This window comes from Schistocerca nitens, chromosome 5 (assembly GCF_023898315.1).
Source record: "Schistocerca nitens isolate TAMUIC-IGC-003100 chromosome 5, iqSchNite1.1, whole genome shotgun sequence".
Classification (NCBI taxonomy): Eukaryota; Metazoa; Arthropoda; class Insecta; order Orthoptera; family Acrididae; genus Schistocerca; species Schistocerca nitens.
In genome coordinates, this window is record NC_064618.1 from 25449950 (window position 1) to 25462402 (window position 12453).

Here is a 12453-nt window from a genome sequence, read left to right on the forward strand (position 1 = left end):
ATGGCCTCTGATAAGAATACGAACTGCTGCCATTAATAAATGACGTTTAGGGGTACCATCACGATGAATTTATTGAAAAAAGTCACCGTGAACTTCGCAGCAATGCACTTCTGATAAAAACTAACATAATGAACTCGAATAAAATACTGTATACAACAGTCTTCATCTCATAAAAACCCTTTTATTCATAAGTGGTTACGGTTTCTACCTGATGTGGACGAAATAGAAGGAATGATTTAATGTAATGAACATAAAGTAAAGAATAATTATACGCTTCTCTACCCAGTGATGACGTGTGGAGACGATGGCACGGAGCAGGGCAAGTGGACGCCGCCCAGTGACGTCGACTGGTCACTGTGTGGCGGTGTCGTGGAGTCAAACAGCAGGTGTCCTGGTCCCTGCCTGTCGCCCTGCGTCGTCTTTAGCCAACAGGATACAACGTATGCGACACATCCCAAAGAGCATGAATTGTTGTTGTTGTGGTCTTCAGTCCAGACACTGGTTTGATGCAGCTCTCCATGCTACTCTATCCTGTGCAAGATTCTTCATCTCCCAGTACCTACTGCAGCCTACATCCTTCTGAATCTGCTTAGTGTATTCATCTCTTGGTCTCCCTCTACGATTTTTACGCTCCACGCTGCCCTCCAATGCTAAATTTGTGATCCCTTGATGCCTCAGAGCATGTCCTAAAAACCGGTCCCTTCTTGTTGTCAAGTTGTGCCACAAACTCCTCTTCTCCCCAATTCTATTCAATACCTCCTCATTAGTTATGTGATCTAGCCATCTAATCTTCAGCATTCTTCTGTAGCACTACATTTCGAAAGCTTCTATTCTCTTCTTGTCCAAACTATTTATCGTCCACGTTTCACTTCCATACATGACTATACTCCATACAAATACTTTCAGAAACCTTAATATCATGCTGCGTATTATTGTAAGTTATATCAAAATAACAATTTACTCGTAAATATGGTTTTCTAGCGAGTCATCGGGTGTCGTGAAAATTCCACAATGCTTCATCGGTGCAACAAACAGTCGTCTTGAAAATGGCGATCGGTTACGCTGATGAAATACTGCAGAATATTCACAAAAATATTCGAAGTCTCGCCCGAGAACCATATTTACAAGGAGTCTGTCAGGAAAGTCTCAAGCAACACAACAACGTACATGTTGACTCCACACCGCACTGCATCGCCACGCAGTCAGCAGTCGACACCAGTGTGCGGCGTCCACATTTGCTGCTCCCATCTCCTAACGTCGCCACTGGTTAGGACACCGTATAGTTTATTCTTAACCGAATGTTTATTGCATGTCATGTTTCCGTCTGTTCTCATGTACTCTGAATTACAGAGCAGCGCCCGAAGATGATCCACATCGGGTCGAAACCGGTCACCACTTATGAATAAAAGGGTTTTTATTCGATTAGGCTTGTTATATAATGTGTTATTACTATTCATTGTGATCTCTGATATGCTCAATATGTTTACAAAGATTATAACTAACTAGAAGGAAAATACTACACTACCGGCCATTAAAATTGCTACACCAAGAAGAAATGCAGATGATAAACGGATATTCACTGGACAGATATATTTACATTTTCACGCGATTTGGGTGCACAGATCCTGAGAAATCAGTACTCAGAACAACTACCTCTGGCCGTAATAACGGCCTCGATACGCCTGGGCATTGAGTCGAACAGAGCTAGGACGGCGTGTACAGGTACAGCTGCCCATGCAGCTTCAACACGATACCACAGTTCATCAAGAGTAATGACTGGAATATTGTGATGAGCCAGTTGCTCAGCCACCACTGACCAGACGTTTTCAATTGGTGAGAAATCTGGAGAATGTGCTGGCCAGGCAGCAGTCGAAAATTTTCTGTATCCAGAAAGGCCCGTACAGGACCTTGCAACATGCGGTCGTGCATTATTCTGCTGAAATGTAGGGTTTCGCAGGGATCGAATGAAGGGTAGAGCCACGGGTCGTAACCCATCTGAAATGCAACGTCCACTGTTCAAAGTGCCGTCAATGCGAACAAGAGGTGACCGAGACGTGTAACCAATGGCACCCCACACCATCACGCCGAGTGATACGCCAGTATGGCGATGACGAATACACGCTTCCAATGTGCGTTCACCGCGATATCGCCAAACACGGATGCGACCATCATGATGCTGTAAGCAGAACCTGGATTCATCTGAAAAAATGACGTTTTGCCATTCGTGCACCCAGCTTCGTCTTCGAGTACACCATCGCAGGTGCTCCTGTCTGTGATGCAACGTCAAATGTAACAGCAGCCATGGTCTCCGAGCTGATAGTCTATGCTGCTGCAAACGTCGTCGAACTGTTCGTGCAGATGGTTGTTGTCTTGCAAACGTCCCCATCTGTTGACTAGGGGATTGAGACGTGGCTGCACGATCCGCTACAGCCATGCGGATAAGGTGCATGTCATCTCAACTGCTAGTGACACGAGGCCGTTGGGATCCAGCACGGCGTTCCGTATTACCCTCCTGAACCCACCGATTCCATATTCTGCGAACAGTCTTTGGATCTCGACCAACGCCAGCAGCAATGTCGTGATACGATAAACCGCAATCGCAATAGGCTACAATCTGACCTTTATCAAAGTCGGAAACGCGATGGTACGCATTTCTCCTCCTTACACGAGGCACCACAACAACGTTTCACCAGGCAACGCCGGTCAACGCTGCTTTGCAGAAGCGTCTACACGTACATCTGCATCTAGATTACAAATCACTGTATGGTGCGTGGCACTGGGTACTTACCATTGTACCGTGTATTGGAGATTCTTGTCGCTCCATTCGCGAATGGAGCATAGGAAGTATGACAGCTTGTATGCCTCTGTGCATTCTGTAATTAGTCCAGTACAGTCTTCGTCATTCCTAGGGAAGTCAAGGAGAATGTAGTATATTCCTAGGTTCCTCGCTTGATACTGGTTATTAAAAATTTGAATAAAGATTTCGTGGTGCAATTGGGCGGCTGTCTTCGAGCGTCTGTCAGTCTATCATCAATAGAATGCAAAATCTAGTTTTGCGACGTGTCCATGATGCTTCCGCGTAGATGAAACAAATTTGTCACCATACGGTCTGTCCTCCTTATATATATATACGTTCATTGACACCTCTTTTAGTTATTTGACGTATATGCCACACGTTTGAGCAATATTCTGGTATTAGACATACGAGTGATTTGTTAGCGATCCACTTCTGTAGAAGGACCAGATTGTCCTAGAATGCTAGTAGTGGACCGAAGTCTGCCATCTGTTTTATCCACCATAGAGCCTGTGTGATAATTCAGTTTCACATCTTCACGGTTTGTTACTCCCAGGTGTTTTTGTTTGTTGAGTGACTCCAGTTGCATCTTGTTAGACGATGAAAGGTCTCTGTTGGATTCCTTTCATGTTAATGTCTTAAATCTGTTACGGCATAAATTCCTCTTCTAAATTTACTGTGGTGTTTCTGACTATCTGGGAGGAGACTGAGCAGTGAAACGTGTTACTTTTACACATAAACAAGAACGATCTTTCACACTGCTACACTTTAAAACACAGTTTATATGTAATTCATGTCGCACAGTCTCATACAGAACCTACATCCGCTTTCTTTTATATACTGTATATGATAAGATACCCCCCATGAACCATGGACCTTGCCGTTGGTGGGGAGGCTTGCGTGCCTCAGCGATACAGATGGCCGTACCGTAGGTGCAACCACAACGGAGGGGTATCTGTTGAGAGGCCAGACAAACATGTGGTTCCTGAAGAGGGGCAGCAGCCTTTTCAGTAGTTGCAGGGGCAACAGTCTGGATGATTGACTGATCTGGCCTTGTAACATTAACCAAAACGGCCTTGCTGTGCTGGTACTGCGAACGGCTGAAAGCAAGGGGAAACTACAGCCGTAATTTTTCCCGAGGACATGCAGCTCTACTGTATGATTAAATGATGATGGCGTCCTCTTGGGTAAAATATTCCGGAGGTAAAATAGTCCCCCATTCGGATCTCCGGGCGGGGACTACCCAAGAGGACGTCGTTATCAGGAGAAAGAAAACTGGCGTTCTGCGGATCGGAGCATGGAATGTCAGATCACTTAATCGGGCAGGTAGGTTAGAAAATTTGAAAAGAGAAATGGATAGGTTAAAGTTAGATATAGTGGGAATTAGTGAAGTTCGGTGGCAGGAGGAACAAGACTTTTGGTCAGGTGATTACAGGGTTATAAATACAAAATCAAATAGGGGTAATGCAGGAGTAGGTTTAATAATGAATAAAAAAATAGGAGTGCGGGTTAGCTACTACAAACAGCATAGTGAACGCATTATTGTGGCCAAGATAGACACAAAGCCCATGCCTACTACAGTAGTACAAGTTTATATGCCAACTAGCTCGGCAGATGATGAAGAAATAGATGAAATGTATGACGAGATAAAAGAAATTATTCAGATAGTGAAGGGAGACGAAAATTTAATAGTCATGGGTGACTGGAATTCGTCAGTAGGAAAAGAGAGAGAAGGAAACGTAGTAGGTGAATATGGATTGGGGCTAAGAAATGAAAGAGGAAGCCGCCTTGTAGAATTTTGCACAGAGCATAACTTAATCATAGCTAACACTTGGTTCAAGAATCATGAAAGGAGGCTGTATACATGGAAGAAGCCAGGAGATACTGACAGGTTTCAGATAGATTATATAATGGTAAGACAGAGATTTAGGAACCAGGTTTTAAATTGTAAGACATTTCCTGGGGCAGATGTGGATTCTGACCACAATCTATTGGTTATGAACTGCAGATTGAAACTGAAGAAACTGCAAAAAGGTGGGAATTTAAGGAGATGGGACCTGGATAAACTGAAAGAACCAGAGGTTGTAGAGTGTTTCAGGGAGAGCATAAGGGGACAATTGACAGGAATGGGGGAAAGAAATACAGTAGAAGAAGAATGGGTAGCTCTGAGGGATGAAGTGGTGAAGGCAGCAGACGATCAAGTAGGTAAAAAGACGAGGGCTAATAGGAATCCTTGGGTAACAGAAGAAATATTGAATTTAATTGATGAAAGGAGAAAATATAAAAATGCAGTAAATGAAGCAGGCAAAAAGGAATACAAACGTCTCAAAAATGAGATCGACAGGAAGTGCAAAATGGCTAAGCAGGGATGGCTAGAGGACAAATGTAAGGATGTAGAGGCTTGTCTCACTAGGGGTAAGATAGATACTGCCTACAGGAAAATTAAAGAGACCTTTGGAGAGAAGAGAACCACTTGTATGAATATCAAGAGCTCAGATGGAAACCCAGTTCTAAGCAAAGAAGGGAAGGCAGAAAGGTGGAAGGAGTATATAGAGGGTTTATACAAGGGAGATGTACTCGAGGACAATATTATGGAAATGGAAGAGGATGTAGATGAAGACGAAATGGGAGATAAGATACTGCGTGAAGAGTTTGACAGAGCACTGAAAGACCTGAGTCGAAACAAGGCCCCGGGAGTAGACAACATTCCACTAGAACTACTGATGGCCTCGGGAGAGCCAGTCATGACAAAACTCTACCATCTAGTGAGCACGATGTATGAGACAGGTGAAATACCCTCAGACTTCAAGAAGAATATAATAATTCCAATTCCAAAGAAAGCAGGTGTTGACAGATGTGAAAATTACCGAACTATCAGTTTAATAAGTCACAGCTGTAAAATACTAACGCGAATTCTTTACAGACGAATGGAAAAACTGGTAGAAGCCGACCTCGGGGAAGATCAGTTTGGATTCCGTAGAAATGTTGGAACACGTGAGGCAATACTGACCTTACGACTTATCTTAGAAGAAAGATTAAGAAAAGGCAAACCTACGTTTCTAGCATTTGTAGACTTAGAGAAAGCTTTTGACAATGTTGACTGGAATACTCTCTTTCAAATTCTGAAGGTGGCAGGGGTAAAATACAGGGAGCGAAAGGCTATTTACAATTTGTACAGAAACCAGATGGCAGTTATAAGAGTCGAGGGGCATGAAAGGGAAGCAGTGGTTGGGAAAGGAGTGAGACAGGGTTGTAGCCTCTCCCCGATGTTATTCAATCTGTATATTGAGCAAGCAGTAAAGGAAACAAAAGAAAAGTTCGGAGTAGGTATTAAAATTCATGGAGAAGAAGTAAAAACTTTGAGGTTCGCCGATGACATTGTAATTCTGTCAGAGACAGCAAAGGACTTGGAAGAGCAGTTGAACGGAATGGACAATGTCTTGAAAGGAGGATATAAGATGAACATCAACAAAAGCAAAACGAGGATAATGGAATGTAGTCAAATTAAGTCGGGTGATGCTGAGGGAATTAGATTAGGAAATGAGACACTTAAAGTAGTAAAGGAGTTTTGCTATTTAGGGAGTAAAATAACCGATGATGGTCGAAGTAGAGAGGATATAAAATGTAGACTGTCAATGGCAAGGAAAGCGTTTCTCAAGAAGAGAAATTTGTTAACATCGAGTATAGATTTAGGTGTCAGGAAGTCGTTTCTGAAAGTATTTGTATGGAGTGTAGCCATGTATGGAAGTGAGACATGGACGATAACTAGTTTGGACAAGAAGAGAATAGAAGCTTTCGAAATGTGGTGCTACAGAAGAATGCTGAAGATAAGGTGGGTAGATCACATAACTAAAGAGGAGGTATTGAATAGGATTGGGGAGAAGAGAAGTTTGTGGTACAACTTGACTAAAAGAAGGGATCGGTTGGTAGGACATGTTTTGAGGCATCAAGGGATCACAACTTTAGCATTGGAGGGCAGCGTGGAGGGTAAAAATCGTAGAGGGAGACCAAGAGATCAATACACTAAGCAGATTCAGAAGGATGTAGGTTGCAGTAGGTACTGGGAGATGAAGAAGCTTGCACAGGATAGAGTAGCATGGAGAGCTGCATCAAACCAGTCTCAGGACTGAAGACCACAACAACAACAACATGATAAGATACTGTCATACCCCTTCCCTTCTGTGTGAGAGGATGAATGAGCAAATGTATTTCTAGTTGCATGCTTGATGGTAGCAGAAAGGCTGTCTGCTAGAGAACAGTAGGACCAACGTCGGAACAGGTAGCTACGCTTTCTAAAAGCAGAGAGTATGGTCCTGTCCGTCCCTTGTCATGTTGGTATAGGAAGCTGCCTCTCTGGTCACTTCCGTTTGTATCGGTTAAGCACGCTCGGTAGGAGCCCAGGTCAGTCTGTCCGCAGCGAGCGTCTGAAGTGGTAAGATCCCCAGCTAAGCGCATCTCTGCTAAGGCTGTAGGACAATGGATTTCTTAAGTTCAGCCTAACTGAAAATTTAATCACCTTTATTTCAGGTATGGATCTAAAATAGCTAATGTTATCTTAAATTGCAACGCAGTGTATTTCGAGTGTGAAGTTCAGAATATCTTCCAGTAGTTGCTTTGTCACTACTTTGTGAGTAAAGTGGAACCACGTGTTGACCAGCAAATCTAAGATCATCAATCTTAAATGCGAATGTGCGTGAGATTATAACGTCTCGTCTTGACAATATTTTTCAATATAGCAATTTTTGTTTATGTTCAACCCACGTGGGGTGTACTTTGTGAGACCAGTACCACGTGCTTATACAATTGTTTGACCCATCAGGTTAATAGTAAGACGATAGTAACCAGTTCGAGGTTTTTCTTTTGTGAATTGCTTTTCGATCTAATTTATTTTAATTATCAAAATTATTGTGGAGTTACACTCTTTGTGTAAACCAAGTTGACCACGTGATGCATGTGGTGTAATCATCAAAGTAGCTCTCAGCTATTCTTTTCGGGAAGGTTTCACAGAGAGTTAGTATGAATTTAGTATACCAGTGTGTGGTAATTACATGACGGACAGGATTGCGCTACGAACGTAACTTCTTTGGGTGAAAACTGAATCGGTTGGTAGTGGTTAATTTCCTCTTGCATATGTTTCAACGTCCTTCGTGTGTTATTTTATGAATGCAGTGTTGTAAGGGAAAATTCACAGACAGGTGTAGTAATTCATGGCCAACGAATAGATAAGATATGCCGATGATATAGCTGTCCTGGCTGAAAGTGAAGAAGATCTTGTAGTCCTACTGAATAGAATGGATAAAGTTATGGGTGAAGAATATAATATGAGAATTAATAAAGCAAAAACAAAAGTAATGGCATGCGACAAAGAAGATCAAGTGAAAGTCCAAGTTGATGTAGGCAATGAACTGCTTGAACAAGTTGATAAATTTACTTATCTGGGCAGTAATATTACCAGGGATGGAAGGAGCAAGGCAGAAGTGAGAAGTAGAATAGCTCAAGTAAAGGTTGCTTTTAACAAGAAGAAAAACATATTAACATCTAAGAGCATCAGCCTTGAAATCAGGAAAAGATTTTTGAAATCATATGTGTGGAATGTGGCATGCTATGGGTGAGAAACATGGACTCTCGGGACAGAGGAAGACCAGAAGCTAAATTCTTTTGAAATGTGGTGCTATAGACGCATGCTCAAAATAAAATGGCTCGACAAGGTCACAAACGAAGTGGTTCTGGAAAGAGCAGGTGAGAAGAGAAGCTTCTGGAGTTTCATTGTTAAAAGAAGAGTGCAATTTACAGGCCATCTATTAAGACATAAAGGACTCCTGAACACAATCACAGAGGGATATGTCGAGGGAAAAAGACCAAGAGGAAGACCACGACTGAGGTACATGGATCAAATAGTGAAAGATGTGGGATGTAACACCTATAAAGAAATGAAGAGAAAAGCTGAAAGACGCACAGAATGGAGACAAGCTGCCATTGTAGCTGTTGCAAACCAATACTTGGATTGACCACTACAGAAGAAGAAGAAGCAGTGTTGTATGTAGTCTCCCAATCTTGTCTCCCTATTTGATGCGTTCCGTAAGATTACAAACTCACATTTTCACAATCCTAAATAAGGCACCAGTTTAGTTATGAAGCAAATTTGATAAATAAGGCGCCAGTTTAGTTATGAATCAAGTTTGATATGCTGAAATTTTAACGGAACAATGATCAATGTTAAAATAAATGTCCAAATATAAACTGATTTATTTCTTTTTATTTAAATTGTCTTTTTTTATATATATATCTCCGGTTATCGTAAGATGAATACTAAAAGATTATAATTAATGTTAGTCCGGTTGGGAATTTGGTAAGCTAGTCTGGATACCTGGTGAAACAGTTGCGCAGTAATGCAAGGTTAACTTCCTCAGATAGCTCACAGCTTTTAACCCACTTTTATGGTCTTGAATATCAGCACCGCTTTCAGAACAAATTAATGCAACAACATTACAACGACACTACGTGTGTTCGTCCGTCTATTTTTATTTTTTTTTAAGTGAGCAGGTTTCGGTATTTAAAGCAAGTTGCCAATCTTTCCATCACTTCTGCATCTTATCAAAATCAGACTGAGTATATATACAACTTTCTTGAGATAGTATCTCGTTATAGATAATTGCATCATATATAAAAATAGTCATTAAGATAGAACATGATCAGCAAAGGTCCAAACGCACTTCTCTGCGGTACGCCTGAGGATAGTTCGACATGTGTGGCTGACCCTATACCTTACTTTGTCCTCCATACCATGAAACCTTGTCACCAATTTCGTTTGATACCCCATGTTATCGTGCTTTAGTTAACAATCGTTTGTATAATACTGACTCAAATGTTTTTCAGACGCCAAGTTATAACAAGATTGTTACTTTGTTACGTGGAAGACTATTTGCTGAAGTTATTTAAAACTGTCATGAGACCAATTGTGAACATTCACGAATCATTTTCATGGAGGAGTTCCACCCCACAAAATATATTTGGGAGGATGTGTGATAGTCACGAAGGGATATCAACTGTTAGCTTGTGCTTAAACAGAATCACTATCAAGGAGACTCATTTGACGAAATATATCCAGTAATTATAGTCAAATCTGGTCCACGTCATTACGGTGGGATCACCATATACCACTTTCGTTTGGAGGTAACTAGTGTCCTTGGCACGCGGGGGCTGTTCAGAAATGAATTCTAACATCATATTGTCCACACTTAAATCTTGATACTTTTGATGTCATTCATTCATTACCGGTTCTCCTATTTTCTCCCATTTTTGTCTTTTTACCTCCACTTCTGTGTTGACATCATTACATTAGAGGAATGTAATAACACTTTAGCAAATGAGTTGGGAATTATTTCTCTTCCAGATTTGCCCATAGTATATGTCTAACCATCCTGTTACAAGCACTGATATTATCTGTGAAGATTATATATGCTTCGCAGTTAACAGTGTCATACGAAATAGGCATTTGCGAGGGGGTCTTCCTCTTAAAAATCCGCATTGGTCATTTATTGCAATTTTACCTCATATAACCTTTAGCCTTCTCGTTAATATACCTAATTCTCAGCATTATTTCCTTTCCCTTTCTTAAACGTTGGTAAAACAAGAGTTTCACTCCTATCATTTTGTTTATAACAAGTGTAAATACACTAGTACCCTATTAGGGAAGAAATTTTGTGAGTGTTACACTCTTTCTAATCTTATGAAACTCCTACCATGTCTACGGTCCATAATTACTTTTCTCTCTATAATCTCTACCCAAAGTCTCTTATAGTAGTTTTCTCCTTCTTATACTGGCATGTTATTAAGGACTACCTTGTCCTTTTGGTTCCTATTAAGAAATTTACTTGTTTCGAATGCCACGTTTGATTTACATGCAAATTAGCCTCACTTTCACTGATACATATTTTCCAGCTCTTTCTTTTCGGTGTTCTTCTCTTAGTACTATTGCATACCCTTTTTTGCATTTTGTTTCATCCTCAATCTACTTACTTGATTCGGATAAGCTTTTTCTTATGTCTCATATATATATTTCCATGTTATTGCTCTGTTCTTTTGATACAATTTTCATCTGTTTCCTAACATTTCACATTCTATAGTGGGCGTTATGTTCGCAATATTATTGCGTTTTATATTGAAGTGATGTTACTGACGCAAACCTATCATCCTGTATTATGTAGACTCAGGAAGTCGCTAGAAAACAATGTAAAGCCACAGTAATTATAAACGAAAAAGAAATTTGATGTTTCTAGATCCACTTTTGCTTTGTCTAGGGCGCACAGGAGGTTTCTGAATGCATCTTCTCGTTAAGTATCACCCCCAAGACGGTGACCTGAGCGGCTGGTCACGTCTGCTTCTGACCATGAGCACCGAGGCCTGATTAAACTGCCACTGAATGAAAATCGCCTCTAGGGGCCAATTTGCCCAGTCGTGATATGCCAGAAATTTTAATTTTTGAGAAAATGCTTACTGTCCCGTCAGATACGTAATTTTAACCTTTAATAAGTTCGTTGTGACTGTTGAACCTAATCTGAAGGTGTTGATACCTTCTTTGTTGCTGCCGGCCGCGGTGGTCTCGCGGTTCTAGGCGCGCAGTCCGGAACCGTGCGACTGCTACGGTCGCAGGTTCGAATCCTGCCTCAGGCATGGATGTGTGTGATGTCCTTAGGTTAGTTAGGTTTAAGTAGTTCTAAGTTCTAGGGGACTAATGACCACAGCAGTTGAGTCCCATAGTGCTCAGATCCATTTCCATCCTTCTTTGTTGCTCTACGCCAACATATGATGATTATGATGATCTTTTAAGCAAATATCGAAAGATTGAAAAATTTCCAAAATATTACACCATAAGTGTCTTATGAACAGCTGTGAAGCTCTCGGGACGTTCGTCAGAATAAGATGAGAGCCCTCCACACGGCTGAGTAAAGTGCTGTGGAGACAACTGCTCCCGCTAGATAAACCTGTTGACGGTATTAGTTAAATGTTGCTGGACTTAGGATTACACAGAAATAAATTCTTCACATGAGATATGAATTTACAAACACGTTATTAACGTTCTACATCATTTCTGTGTTTCTTGGAACCGAAACAGATGAACGTAGTATACAGTGTCCCGGTTTACAACGCAGGTGATTTCCTCTTCCTGATTCCTACAGGTCGGTGGAGGAGATGGAGTCGCTTCTGAGCCCCTCCGTCCTCGCGCAGTTCGCCACCAGCACCCTCGTCATCTGCTTCACCGCCTTCGCTGTGATGACAGTAAGTACGGTGCATCTGCAACTGCCGTGTGGGGGCGCAACGGCTCGCGCGCAGTCACTATTGCGATGTCAGCCACATCCCGGAAGATCATCTAAGACTGATTATGCCTTTCAGCGTTCAGTCTGGAGCGTAGTCCTCCTTATAAAATTCCTCCATGATCCCCTATGCAGTGCTAACATTGGTGCCTCTTCTGATGTTAAGCCGATTACTTCAAAATCATTCTTAACTGAATCCAGGTACCTTCTCCTTGGTCTACCCCGACTCCTCCTACCCTCTACTGCTGAACCAATGAGTCTCTTGGGTAACCTTGCTTCTCCCATGCGTGTAACATGACCCCACCATCTAAGCCTGTTATCCCTGACTGCTACATCTATAGAGTT